Raw genomic sequence first — 15,624 nt, forward strand, 5'->3', positions numbered from 1 at the left:
GGAGATAAAATTAAAGGCACTTATGTTTGCTTGCTAGTATGTTTGCAAAAATACTTCATATTGTGTTTCATGGGCCAAAATATTTAAGGAATTTTCAAGGGTAACTGTGACTGTATTCTCAAAATCTTGGAGCTTGTGATGCCTGAAGAAGAATACAGCAATGGGTTTGTGGGTGGGGAGATTGACAAGACAGACCAGGGAGGAGAAAGGACGAAGAGGGAAAACCAGTTAGGAGACTCTTGCAATACAAGAAAATGATGACAGAATCTTCAACCAGTACAGTGGCAGCAAGGACATCTCCTCCAGTGGAGGAGAAACAGTGGAGGCAGAAATAAGGAAGGAATGACTGGCCGTCCTAGAGGAGAAATTAAAGAGCATCCTAGAGAAGAAGTTAAAGCTTACCTGAGTTTTCTAGACTTGTAGATTAGGATGATGATTGGGATGAGCATGACAGTTAATACAGGGAGCTCCATATTTTGATCTAGTGAAGAAGACACGACTTCAATTATCCGTATTCACTGGACAGAGTTTAAAATGAGATAGTTTTAAATTTTAATGTCCCAGATTACATTTGTCCCAGCCCCGCTGATTTATTGCCCAATCACAGATCCACCCTACCTTATGATTGTTTCCCCAGAAGGCAGAGCCTGAGGCAAAAGCTTGTGCACTACTTCTTGGTTAGGGACTACAATCCCAGGGAACAGAAATGAGGGAAAAGGTGAGTGAGGCAACAAAGGAGGAGCTGACAGAAGAGTATGTTAGGGACATTGCCTCGCCTTGGACTGATTACTTAATCTTCCAAGAATCCATAGAAATGACTAGTTGTCAGGAAAACTCAGGGGCCCTATTTCACACAAAGTTTTCACTGTGAAGTGATAACTCCCCTCCACTCCTAGGTGGCTCTTACATGGGTACTGTGGAGATCCTATTGCCTCTAAAGCCACAGTGTCACTAAGGAAGCCCTGTGCCAAGAGATGGTAAGTGGAAGGTAGGACATGAGGTGAGGACTCCTGGGTTTTACCCCATGGACTCATGGCTGGTCACCACAGCAGTATCTGGGTGGGAACCAATCCTTAAAAGCTCTGAAGACAAGGAAGGCCAAGGGGACCTGAGGGGTGAATTTCCAACCTGAGTATGCCCCAGTAAATTCTGACAGTTCCCAAAAGGATGCTTCATATGTGCCCACAGACCAGTCTGCCCACTTATTCTACATGTTTTCTCCAGCTTCTGTCCCTCAACTGATGCCACTTCCCAAGAAAGTGGTGCTGCGTCTGTTGGTAGTGACCTTCAGGATACAGTGGTGTGTGAGTCAAGTCTGTAGTTCTCAGATGCTACCAAAGCCACTAGTTCTGGGGTGTCAGAATTGTTCTGGGTAAGTGTGGAGGTTGGGAATGAAGGAGGGGGCAAGAACCTAATCTTTAACCTCTTGCCACATTTTGTCACCAGCTCCTGAAAAACTTTGCTCTTCCTGGTCCCAGAAAGCCCCACAGGAAAGCTGCTGCTTCAGTTTCTCTCTTCCATTTTTCATCTTCAAACCATCCCTGTCATGATGCCATACACCAAAACATTTCTCTCCTCAATTCCTCATTAATTAAAAGCAAACAAAACCCTCCTCTCAACAAATAACAAATCTATCTCCCCAAAACAAAACAAAGGCAAGAAGCAGCTCAGAGAAACTGTCATAAGCAAACATAAGAACTTATATGGAATTCAGCACCCTGAATTCCAGTGCTCAGATAAGGAAACTTTTCAGAACTGTGGGTGTCTACTTACTTTTCATTTACGTAACCAGAGGGGCCTCTTCCAGTGGCCCCCTTAAAGAATAGTAATATGCCAAAAATTACTTGAAGTCTCTACTTTAGAGAAGAAACTGCACAGAGAAATTATTTTTTAAGTTAAGTATTACTCGACTTAATAGATGAGCATCTAAAACAACTGAGGCAAAGACTTGCAGCAGGAATTTGTCTGGGAATTTGATCCCAGGGAGCAGGAGTTAAAAAGGAGTGAAAACAGGGAAGCAAGGAAAACCAATAAAGAACCCAATATCAAACTGTTTACTACTACTAAGTTTACTGGTGCTTTTGTCCTGAGACCTTCTGAGCAGCTGTGAATGAGGTTCAGAACAATTTGCCTAAGGACTGAGAGGGAGAAGGGAGCATTGATACATTGCTTCTTGTCGCCATTTGTCAAAAATGGCCTCAGAAGCATGGGTTTACCTGCATGTTGGCATTGCAAATTTCCTGCAGGTGGCTCATGCCAGGAAGTAAGAGCTGCCTGTTAGGGACCCACAGTGAGGTGCTCTGGGTTGTGTCTGTAAGAAGGTGATTGGGCTATAGCACTGGCTGGAGGGGGAATTGGGGTTGAGAGGATCTGAGTGCTACATAGGAGGATCTGACTGAGTAGCCCTTCCCTCCCAGAACAGAAAAAAGAGAAGAGGCCCAAGAACGCACATATACTCAGGAATCTGGAGGAGAGACAGAAGAGGCTGGGAAGAGACCAATGAAAGGGCATCAAAAAGGTAGGAGAAAAATAAGGTAATAATAACAGTTGCAGCCATAACAACAACAACCACAGCACTAGCAATGATAGTAATAGCAGCAAACACTCTATGAAGGTAGACTATGTGGCAGACACTATTGTATGCTCTTTTCATAAAACAAGTCATTTAATACTCCCAACCGTATGAAATGAGCACAGTTATCTGCCCCATCTTACACATGGGGATACCACATTACTGGAGTAACAGTTGGTTTCTCCAGAGCCTGTGCTCTTAACCACTTCACTGTGCCGACCCGAGGAATAAAAGCATCCATGAGACAACAGCGGATGGAATTCCACAAAGGAGGGAATGAGCAAGGGTCACTTTTACTTACCAGGGAGGTAAGGATAAAGACTAAAGAAAGCCCATCTGATTTGTGACCAAGAGGTACCTGGTCACTTTTGAAGATGCAGTTTGAGCCAAGTGATGAGTCAGAACACAGAGTGCAAAGAGATGAGGACAGAATGGAGCCCATATCCACCTCTGGAGACATTTGTTAGTGAAAGGAGTCAGTGTATTATTTTAGCGTAATAACCACCCGTCCTCGAGAGCCTGGGTGGCTCAGTTGGTTGAGCATCTGACTCTTGATCTCAGCTCAGGTCTTGATCTCAGGGTCTTGAGTTTAAGCCCTGTGTTGGGCTTTATATAGGGCATGAAGTCTACTTAAAAAAATTAAACAAACATGGGACACCTTGGTGGCTCAGTCAATTGAGCGTCCTTCTCTTGATTTTGGCTCAGGTCATGATTTCATGGTTTATGAGTATTTTCTCTCTCCCTCTCTCTCTCTGTCCTTTCTGTGTGTGTGCTATCTCTCTCAAAATAAATAAATAAACTTTAAAAATCCCAACCAGCCAACCAAACAAAACCCCACCTGTCCTAATTTGCTAATAGAAGAGAGGGATCCAGTGTCGAGGGAAGGAGGAGAAGATCAGCAGGACTCTAAACATTACTAAGTTTGAATTGGCACAATTCTTTCAGGTATAGGAAATGTCCCTCAGGTGGTGTCCTTCGGCTAAATGCCAAGAGAGAAAGGTTAAGAAGCAACATAGGACCCATCAGAGACTGAGGAAGCCTTTGGAGAGAAGAATAATGAGCAGATTTTCATTCTGGTTTTTTGCCATTTCTGAGTTCCCACAAAATGGCAGAAAGGGACACACTCTGTTGCCAACCTTCTCTTTCCCTCCTCCTGCCTCATTAGCTGAGCCCAATCATTATACTACATTTTCTGTGCCTTGGATAGAAGAGCCAGCTCTTCAAACCATAACATTGGCAGCCGTTTTCTTCCTACAGTTTGTAAAAATTAAATCACAAATCAAGAGTGTGAGCCAAACATGCCACAGCCATTTGGATTTACATGAAAGGGAAACCATCAACACCTCCCTATCTTGGCTGATGAATGTATCTGATATTTCAGACTTCTTTCTTGGTTCTTTCATGACCACAAGACCAAAACTAATCAGTCCAATTAGACAAACTTCCAGATTATAGCTCTGAAGTCAACTCAACAAGTAACATATCCAACAATATAATTTGCCAACTTTAATTCGGAGGTTGAAGGAGGGTGGAGGGGAGAGGGTTCCTGATTTATCACAGCAGCTAAAGCAGTATCCCAGTCAGAATACAAAACAAACAATAAGAAATAAAGCTAGATTGGGGGAACTATAACTACAATCATCATGTTTTCCCAATATTAAAAAACAAAACAAAACAAAACAAAAAACTGGAGTTAAGATGTCATCTGATGAAAGCTCTCAGGATAGTTGTAAATATCTTCAAATGAATTAGTTAAATGTAAAAAAAAAATCAAATCCAAAGAGAACTGGAAGACTATATAGTTAAATATTTACCTGATTATGATGGTAGGATGGTCTTAGCATGCAAAAGACAAAAAATAAAAAGATTAAGAGATTTCTCCACATGAATACATAATTTTTCTGAACTCAACATAAGTCACCATAAGCAAAAAGCTTGACAAATGGAAAAATATATTTGTAACACATATAATATTCAAAAGGTTTATATCCTTAACTTTCCTTTTAACAGATTTTTGAGATATAATTAACCTACCATATAGTTCACCCAGTTAAAGTGTATAATTCATGGGGTTTTTTTTTGTATGTTAACAGGATTTGTATATTTGTATTTTTTTGTATATTAACAGGATTTGTATATTAACAGTATAATCATCATTATAATTGATTTTAGATTATTTTTATCACCTCAAATAGGAACCTTTGCACCCATTAAAAATCACTCCGCATTTCCTCCCATCTCCTCAAGTGTAGAGGTTTCCACTTTCTTTACCTACATATTTGACTACTGAGGACATTTTATAGAAATGGAATCAGATAAAAATGTTTTTGTTCGTTTGTTTGTTTGATGTTGTTTTTTTGTGACTGGCTTTTTTCACATAGCATAATGTTTTCAAAGTTCAACCATGCTGTACCATCCATCAGTACTTGGCGTCTTTTTTTCAATTGCGATATACTTCTCATGCCATAAAATTTACCCTTTTGAAGTATTCAATTCAGTGGGGTTTTTTTGTATATTCACAGAGTTATGCAACCATCACTGTCTGTTTTCAGACATTTTCATTACTGCAAAAAGAATCACCACACCCATTAGCAGTCACTCCTCAACTCCCCTTCCCTCTTGCCCCTGGTAACCACAAGTCTAGTTTCTATCTCTGTGGATATGCCTATTCTGGATGCTTCATATCAATGGAATCATACAATATGTAGCCTTTTGCATCTGGCTTCTTTCATTTAAAATACTGTTTTCAAGCTTCATCCATGTTGCAGCATGAATCAGTACTTCATTTCTTTTTATGGCTGAATAACATTCTCTTATATGGATACACCACATTTTATTTATCCATTCTCCAGTTGATGGACACTTGGGTTTTTTCCACTGTTTAACTATTAAGAATAATATTGATATGAGCATTCATATGCAAGTTTTGTGGAGTTTTTTGTGGGTGTGTTTTGATATCTCTTGTGTGTATATATACCTAAGAGCAGAATTGCTGGATCATATCTTTAACCTTTGAGAAACTGTCAACCTATTCTCTAAAGTAGCTGCATCATTTTACATTCCCACCAGCAATGTATGAAGGTTCCAATTTCTCTACGCCCTCCCCACACTTGTTATGATCTTGTAGTTTATGGCCATCTTAGTGGATGGAAGTCATATATCTTCATGGTTTGGATTTGCATTTCCCTAATAGCATCTAATGATGTTGAGAATATTTTCATGTGCTTATTGGATATTTGTATGTTTTCTTTGAAGAAATGTCTGTTTAAATCCTTTGCCCATTTCTTTTTTTTTTTAATTTTATTTTTTATTTTTTTAATTTACATCCAAATTAGTTAGCATATAGTGCAACAATGGTTTCAGGAGTAGATTCCTTAGTGCCCCTTACCCATTTAGCCCATCTCCCCTCCCACAATCCCTCCAGTAACCCTCAGTTTGTTCTCCATATTTATGAGTCTCTTCTGTTTTGTCCCCCTCCTTGTTTTTATATTATTTTTGTTTCCCTTCCCTTATGTTCATCTGTTTTGTCTCTTAAAGCCCTCATATGAGTGAAGTCATATGATTTTTGTCTTTCTCTGACTGACTAATTTCACTTAGCATAATACCCTCCAGTTCCATCCATGTAGTTGCAAATGGCAAGATTTCATTCTTTTTGATTGCCAGATATATATATATATATACATATATATATATACCACTTCTTCTTTATCCATTCATCCACCGATGGACATTTGGGCTCTTTCCATACTTTGGCTATTGTTGATAGTGCTGCCATAAACACGGGGGTGCATGTGTCCCTTTGAAACAGCACACCTGTATCCCTTGGATAAATACCTAAGTCATAAGGTCATAAGGTAGTTCTATTTTTAGTTTTTTGAGGAATCTCAGTGTCCTTTGCCCATTTCTTAATTGGGTTATTTGTGTTTTTATTGTTAAGTTGTAATATTTCATTATGTATTCTGGACACAAGTCCCTTATTTGATAGCTAATTTATAAATATTTTTTCCCTTCTGTGAGTTATCCTTTCATTTTCTTGATGGTGTTCTTTAAAGCAGTAACGTTTTTGGGGTAGCTGGCTGGCTCAGTCAGTAGAACATGTGACTCTTGATCTTAGGGTTGTGAGTTCAAGTCCCACACTGGGTGTGAGGCTACTCTAAAAAGGTTTTAAGTTTGATAAAGTCTAATTTATCTATTATTTATTTTGTTGTTTGCATTTTTAGGTGCTATACCTAGGAAATCATTGCCTAATCCAAGGTCATGAAGATTTACTCCTGTGTTCTAAGAGTTTTATTATTTTTAGATCTTATGGTTAACACCTTGATCTATTTTGAGTTAATTTTTGTATATGGTATGAATTTTTGCATGCAGATATCCAGTCATAGCACCATTTGTGGAAGTGACTATTCTTTACTCATTGAATCATCTTAGCATCTTGTCAAAACACAACTGACTGTAAATGTAAGGATTTATTTCTGGACTCTTAATTCTCTTTTTTAAATATAATTTATTGCCAAATTGGCTAACATACAGTGTGTAAAGTGTGCTCTTGGTTTTTGGGGTAGATTGCCGTGGTTCATTGCTTACGTATAACACCAAGTGCTCATCCTAACAAGTGCCCTCCTCAAGGCCCATCACCCATTTTCCCCTCTCTCCCGCCCCCCCATCCACCCTCAATTTGTTCTCTGAATTTAAGAGTTTCTTATGGTTTTCCTCCCTCCCTCTCTGTTTGTAACTATTTTTTCCCCTTCCCTTCCCCCATGGTCTTCTGTTAAGTTTCTCAAGATCCACATATGAGTGAAAACATATGATATCTGTCCTTTTCTGAGTGACTTATTTCACTCAGCATAATACCTTCCAGTTCCATCCATGTTGCTGTAAATGGCATGATTTCATTCTTTCTCATTGCCAAGTAGTATTCCATTGTATATATAAACCACATCTTCTTTATCCATTCATCAGTTGATGGGCATTTAGGCTCTTTCCATAATTTGGCTATTGTTGAAAGTGCTGCTATAAACATTGGGGTACAAGTGCCCCTATGAATCAGCACTCCTGTATTCCTTGGATAAATTCCTAGTAGTGCTATTCCTGCATTGTAGGATAGTTCTATTTTTAATTTTCTGAGGAACCTCCACACTGCTTTCCAGAGCGGCTGCACCAATTTACATTCCCACCAACAGTGCAAGAGGGTTCCTGTTTCTCCACATCCTTGCCAGCATTTGTAGTTTCCTGAGTTGTTCATTTTAGCCACTCTGACAGGTGTGAAGTGGTATCTCAGTGTGGTTTTGATTTGTATTTCCCTGATGATGAGTGACATTGAGCATCTTTTCATGTGTCTGTTGGCCATCTGGATGTCTTCTTTAGAAAAGTGTCTATTCATGTCTTCTGCCCATTTCCTCACTGGATTATTTGTTTTTTGGATGTTGAGTTTGGTAAGTTCTTTATAGATTTTGGATACTAACCATTTATTCTAAGGAAATCTTCACAATGTGATGTGCACAATGATATATGTACACAGAGGTTCACAAAGCATTATTTGTAATAGAGAAAAATGGAAAGATCTCACATGCTTGATAATAGCAAACATAAATCCATATTCATACAATGGAATACTACACTACCATGGAAAACTAATTGCTAGAGATATGCAAGGTCATAGGAACAGGCTCAATACATATTACCTAGTAAAACAAACATATATAATAGGATATCAGTTTTGTTCAAAATTACTGTGTATGTGTGTATGTGTTGTGTGTGTGTACATGTGTGTGTGTATACACAGTGGTTTATTGCTGTATGAAGAAATGTGAATTCAGGTGATGTATTTCCTCCTTTACACTACTTTGCATTTTCTAATTTTTAAATTTATACACAAGTATTACTTTTATGAAAACAAAAAACAAAACAATTTGTTAGAAAAACTTATTGAGTCTGATGTTCTGTTCCATAGAACGTCTAGACCTAGGATGATTGAAGCAGTGTCAGAAACCAGATTCTTGCAAGTGTGAGAAAGGCTGGGCTTTGGGTTGTTAGTAGCTGACATTACTAGTAGCCAAGTACTAGTAGCAAAACTGAGAGTGTTCTGAACTCTGTTGCTAGCCTAGAACATACAGCAGAACTGTTTCTAAAAAACTGGGACCTACTGAGAGAACAATGCAGTTAGCATTAGAGGCTGAGAGGTCACACTATAGAGAAATGTGGAAGAACAATAATTTGGGCTACCAGATAGGCTTAAATTATGAGCAAGCCACATGAGTAGAATGCGAGCAAGTCTGTTGTTAGTGGGTAGGGAGGCGATGGGCACAGAAGGGTGCGGAGTCTTGTTACTGGTGGAGTATTTGAGTCAAATTTCGTGTACTCTGGATGAGACTCCCAGATTTGCCCCAGATGCAAAGCCTAACTCCAAATTCCACGTTTTCTGAAACTGCTTCCCACCCCTGGATTTCTACTGCCTTGTTTATGAACACTAAAGTCCTTATTTCTGGAGGTGACAGGTGTGAGCTTCTGTTTCCTGTAAGTAAGAGTCTTTCTGAAAGTTTCACTGGGTTACAAGGAGAAAGATGAAATCAAATACTCTAAGCTGTTTGGCTAGCGCATAGGGCAGAATGGGAGAGTGATGGAAAATGAAGCTGGAGGTAGACAGCCTCAGAGGGCCTTGAAATGCGTCCAGCATTTCATTGAGTACATTGAGTACATTGAGTCATGTACTCAACCTGGACGCACGACTTAGTTTTAACCCGTGGTTTGAGCAGCTTTGTGCTCTAGTCTAAAATCTGTCATCAACTACTACATGACCCTGGACAATTTACCTTCTTTGATGTTTAGTTGTCTCATTTGTAAAATTAGGATATTGGTTTAGGTAACTCTTAAAATTATCTCCAGCTTTTCAAGTATTAATCTGCTGTCTACCTTATACTAAGTAGGCAGCTACTTACTTTGCTACCTCATCCAGTGATTACTGGTGTCAAGAGCCTGAGGCACTACTGACTGATAACAGAACAGATCCAGAATATATCTATCCACCTTACGTGACCTTTTCTAAACTTTTCCCAGGCTCCTGGAGAGCATGGTTTCAGTTCTAAATCAGGAAGACTAAGGGACTCAGGAGATTTTGAGATTTAAATTAAGATGTCACACTCAGTTATATATTTCATGAGGACAGAGGCCATATCTCTCTTGTGTGTCACTTTGTTCATCCTTGGAACCTGGCCATTATGTGGGACTCAATAAATATTTGTTAAGTAAAAGAATAAACAAAAGTGCATGTGACAGATGTTAACTATACTTATTGTGGTGATTATTTCACAATGTATACAAATATTGAATCATTAAGTTGTATACCCGAGACTAATGTAATATGTCAATTATAACTCAAAAAAAGCACAAATGAGGAAATACATGGGAAAACACTGTGGAAATTGTAAAACTCAGCACAACTTAAATCTGTTACAGCTCATTCCAGTATCGAGGGTTATTTGCAAATTGTTATTTTTTGCCCAAATAATAAGCAAACTGATAGTTTTTCCAGAAGAGATACTGATGGATGAATAACAGTGATGAATTAGGATTTCAAAGTGGCTCAAGAAACCTGAACATTAATCTTCCTCCCTCCCAAATCTTACTGAGATGACTAAAGAAATATAAAAGTAAAATTGGAAAGCTCACATGCTACATATCCCCTAGACCTGAGCTAGGTTCATCTGATGGTTCTGAAGAAGACAGAAACAAAGATCATAGGAAAAGAAGATACAGGCAGGACACAAGGAATCTCCCAATTTGTGAAACTTTATTGTGGACGTTATTGTAGGAGAAACTATCAACTTTCCAAGATTTCTCACTGAATCTTAGAATCACCCCATCCAGCCCATTGTCTTGGTTATTATGTACTCTTGGTTATTATGGACAAACCATTCAAACTGGCTTAAGCAACTATAGGGAATTGATTGTATTATCTGAAAAATACAGTGGCAGTGGTGCTCTTAGGCATAGCTGGATCTAGAGGCTAAAAAAATGCCATCAGGAATCAATCTCACTTTGTTTTATTTTCCTCTGTTTTGACTTTATTCTCACGTGGGCCCTTTTCATGTGTAAACTCCTGGTAGCTTAGAAACTACCTAAGAGGGGGAAAATTTTTTTCCCCTAAGAATTTCAGCAAAAGTCATCGGATTTAATCTGATGGGACCAACTTGAGTCATGTACTCAACCTGGACGCATTGCTATGGCCAGATGGATGAGATGCCCTGAATAGCTCCACCTGAATAATCTGTTAATTCCTGTAGCGAGGGGACAGTCCTACCTTAACTTTATGAACAGAGAGTAAGGGAAGGACGGTTCCCCAAAAGAAAATCAAAATCAATTCTTAGCTGTTACCAGAAAAGAGAGTGAATACTTTGCTGACAAAAACAACTGTCTATAACTCCTCCAGGATTACTTTAGTACCTGTCTTCCTCCCTGCATTTGTACATTTCCAGCATCTGAGGCAGTTGGCTCAACTGGGCTTATTAGAGTTCTTCCTAATATCAATCCCATAGCTACCTCCTGCTAGATCCATTCTTTGCTACTCTCAGCAATTTCTTTGGTCCATATGAGTAAAAAAATATAAATTAGGTGAATCCTAATTCATAATTCACCAACTCTTCCTGGAAATTAATACACTGACATTGGGTTTTGGTTGCTTTATGTCCACCCTCAGGATCTGATTACCACTCCTACTGAAGCCAACCCATCTCTTCTAGTCCTCAAAACGGAGGCTTTTGTTCTGAAATGGCCTGAGGCCCTGACCCTGCTCCTGATTAGTGGTGGTTGAGAGTGGGAGCCCAGAACAGGATGTAGTATGGGAGTGGGGTGATGGTTTTGCATCTTGGGAAAGCAGGGAAGTCAGTGATCTGAGCTGGGGCAGAGGAGGAGCCTGGCTGTCCTGCACAGTACCTGGAGGAAATATCCAGCCAACACCCCTAGCTGGTGAAGGGGAAACTGCAGAAGAGGGAGACAAGCAGCCTATATGGTCCTCTCCCCTGCCAGCTCATTTTTTCTCAAACTATCGTCCTCAACCCAACCATGATCTCATCATGGACCTCAAATTGAAAAAGAAAAAAAAAAGTGATTTCTCTAAATTCTTATACTCAATAGCACATGTTTCCATCAACTTTTACTTATATATACGAATAAGAACTACTTATTGACAAATTCTAATTAATTAATACCACAGGTTTTTTGTTTTGGTGTTTTTTTGTTTGTTTGTTTGTTTGTTTGTTTTTTTGGTGAGTTTGGGTTTTTTTCTTATTAGACTTTTTGGGTTTTCTTCTGAAGATTAACCCAAGAAGAGTATAGTGTATGCTTACCAGACCGTCTGCCCCACGAAAAACAGTCTTCCAATATGATTCTAAAGTTTCTAGCACTCTCTATGCTACCTCACTCCTCAAGTAACTGGATTTTGCACTTCAGAACCATTCAAGGGATTGATGTGGGCTGATGGGAGACGGAAATGGCAGAATTGACTGGAAAGTCAGAAGCTAAGAAAAGGACAGCCTTAGAGGCTTAGGAGTCCAGCAAAGCTCAGGCTGGTTTTGCTCTTTGGTGAGATGGCTGCTTTGGTGCACCTGGTGAGTCTGAACAATGGGCTTGACTGCCTGGAAACACAATGAGATTTGGCGGGCTAGTTTTGGGCTGCAGGACTGGAGACACCTGCTTTGGTAAAAAATGGACTAAGGCTGCCTTAATGTAAAACTCAGTGGTGACAATGATAGACCAAAGACCTCAAGGCCATTCCGAAATTCCAGACTATATGATATATGAGTCCAGCCTGTATGAGTCCAGCCAACAAATGCCATTGCACCCTAGGAATAGAATGAGCCCTCCCCTCCTATAATGATACTGAGCCTCTCAACAACCTGGCAAGTAGGGATTTAGAGCCAGAATTTAAAAGTAGAACTTCCTGCATCTGAGTATCATGGATCAGATTCCTAACTTCACATTTGGCAGTCATCACTAAAATTAGCAAATTTTTAGTGCTTGTTGAAGGCTAGTTTAGCATTTTACTAATAAGTCTGGCAGAGGCACAATAATTTGGCTTCTACTCGTGAGGTATTAGGAGTTCCTACAAGCTTCAGAAAGGGTGCATAATATGTGTGTTATTAGTGTTCATTGGAGTTTTCCATGGCTTTCACCTGCCAGCATGCTAGCTTTTTCATTATTTCATTAATTTTTATTTTTATTGTTAGTTTTGCTGCATCCTCATTATGGTTTGCTGTGGTTCATTCAGATACGCCTATGGTGTGTGTGATGATATATATTTCTATCAACAGAGTTTTACCCTATAATTTCCCCACATATAAATAAATTTTTAGACATCTGTTGGTGGCTCAAATACCAAACATCCATTACTTATTGCTAACATAGATGTTTACATCATCATCTCTCCTTTGGCTTGAAGAGAGGTTTTTTGTGATTGTCAAGTTTTCTTGTTTTTTTTTTTTTTCTGCTAAAATTTGGAATGGGTAAGGTCGGTAGAGTAAGGGTCCTCTACTCAGATAAATGCTGTTTGATTATGAAGTCTGGGGATTGCTCAAAGGTCATAACCTCCTGCAGTTCCTGAGGACTGTGGCTTTTCCCCCACTTGTTCTTTCCCTTGAGTCTTATCCCTAGGGGTTCCAGGAAAAAGTGATGAAGTTCCAGTTTATAATTTTCTGTGTGGGAACTGTATATTTTGTGTCTGTTACTTAAAGATATGAAGATTTTTTAAAGTTTATTCATTCATTTTGAGAGAGACAGAGCAAGTGGGAGAAGGTCAGAGAAGGGGGAGAGAGAGATTCCCAAGCAGGCTCCACACTGTGAGCAGAGTCCCACGTGGGGCTCAAACTCATGAAACACGGTATCATGACTTGAGCCAAAATGGAGAGTGTGACACTTAACCTACTGAGACACCCAGGCACCCCCAGAAACATTTTCTGATGTGTCAACAGCAAAAATACTGTAAACTAAATTACTTCTGATAATAATTTATAGGAGACTTAATTTCTCCCTTGCAAGTAAGCTGTTTCCTAGCACTGATGCTGCATTTGATTTCTGGGGTAATGTTTTAAAATTAGGGGGAAAATTGCTTTTTAATACTTAAAAATTCAGGAAATTAATGTAACAAATGTCATTCTATCCATTCACCCACAATGGATAAATGTTAACATTTTTTATGATATTCCCTTCATTTATTTTTTTAAATTGAAATATTAGATACAACTAGAGCCTCTTTTTATCTGGTCCTATTCTCCTCTTTCCCTATAGGCAAGCATGCTCATGATTTTGATATGTATCTAAGTTCTAATGTACGTTTCTATACTTTTACTGCATAAGTATGCACCTCTCATGTGCTCTAGTATGTTTTTTCATTTACTTAACCAGCACCACAATGTACATATCACTCAGCAGCTTTGCTTTCTCATACAGTATTGTTTTTGAGATTTATTTACACATATCGATCTAGTTTATTTCATCTTGTTCATTTATTATATGACTCATTTAAGTCTTTATACAGGCATGCCACATTTTAATTGTCCATTCCCCTCCTGATAGACCAATTTAAAAATATGGTATTCTGTAAGTTATCAGCTTAGCTATCATTTCTTACAGAAAGCTTTATCTATTCCCTTCTTCCTCCCACCATTAAGTTCTATTAAATGCTCTTCCTCTTCCTCCCTTGACCACCCATATCATTGACTCCATCACATATTGTTGAAAAATGTCTCCCTTTGTTTCGGACTCTAGACTCCTTAAGGTCAGGGACCTGTAACCTGTTCATAGTGTTCATGGTGTAGCCCCTATACTGTGCATGGCACGTAGTTGACGCTTTCTGGTAAGTGGATGAATGAATAATTCTCTGCTGTGCAATAACCTATTTCAATAACTTGCTGATGTAACTTAAAACCAAGGCCCCAAACCAAAAAACTTTGAGGGCACTGTGTTCTGCCTGCTAGACCCACTTGTTCCCTCCTGTTGAGTAATGGAAGTCTTGTCTTTTACCATTTGAGGTAATAACAAATTAAGGCAATTGATATAACATTCTCAATTTTAAGTTTGTTAGATCTTTGCCACCTGGTACCACTGGCTTATGTTAAAATCTAATGTTAAATAGTGTCTGCTTTAGTTCTAAATTATACATTTTTTAAAATTAAATAAATCACAATTTTCTGGTGTTTCATAATAAGCTCCTGTACCTCCAGGTGTCCTGCCACTTGAATAAGCATGAGAACCACTGTGTTCATGACATTCAAATGTAGGCACTCAAGTAGCCTACTATTGTCATGAATCATGCTTTTTTTTTAATTTGAGAGAGAGAGAGAGAAAGTGTGTGTGTGTGCACACCCGTGTGTGTGTGTGTGTGTGTGTGTGTGTGTGTGTGAGTGTGAGTGTGAGCAGGGGAGAGGGAGAGAGAGAGAGAGAGAGAGAGAGAGAGAGAGAGAGAGAGAGAGAGAGAATCCTAAGCAAGCTCCATGCTCAGTGCAGAGCCCATGTGAAGCTCAATCCCACAACCTTGGGATCATGACCTGAGCTGAAATCAAGAGTCAGATGCTCAACTGACTGAACTACCCAGACGCCTATAAATAATGCTTTTTAAAAATATTTTGTTTCAGATAGGACATTTCTTAAAGTTGAAAAACTAGTCTCGCATATTATAAAGGGGCAATTCCTTCTCAGTCAGTAAACCCTTATGAAATTTGAAATAATTATTGTTGCACCTTGTGACTCCCTCAGCTCTGCTAACCTGGTAGTGAAGAGAGTTCCTTCAGAGGCTTAGTGGGAAGGAGGCAGCTACAGTCACCGTCCACCAGTTATCCCCCTGTTGCCATGGTGACTGGTGACATCAGGACTTTCTTAATGACTGCCACCCTATCCCTCATTCCTCCCCAGATGCTTGGAAGACCCAAACTTTAGACTTCGTATACAAACAGGAATAGAAAAAAGTAAGCTCCCTGGGGATTGTTCAATATCCTCGTGAAAGGCATTGGACTTTCCAATGTGCTTGAACAGGGATTCAGGCCAATCTTCTTTAATCTTATGGG

General features: G+C 39.2%; 1 long non-coding RNA gene across 1 annotated transcript; it reads right to left on the minus strand.

Moving 5' to 3' along the window:
- Positions 1–406: 406 nt before the first annotated feature.
- On the minus strand, positions 407–15,377 carry LOC122204416. The gene is made up of 3 exons (XR_006195656.1): positions 15,327–15,377; positions 4,387–4,408; positions 407–481 (listed from the first exon to the last, which is right to left on the minus strand). It is a non-coding gene; the product is annotated as an uncharacterized LOC122204416 (long non-coding RNA).
- Positions 15,378–15,624: the final 247 nt, after the last annotated feature.

This window comes from Panthera leo, chromosome D4, assembly GCF_018350215.1.
Source record: "Panthera leo isolate Ple1 chromosome D4, P.leo_Ple1_pat1.1, whole genome shotgun sequence".
In the NCBI taxonomy this organism is placed as follows: Eukaryota; Metazoa; Chordata; class Mammalia; order Carnivora; family Felidae; genus Panthera; species Panthera leo.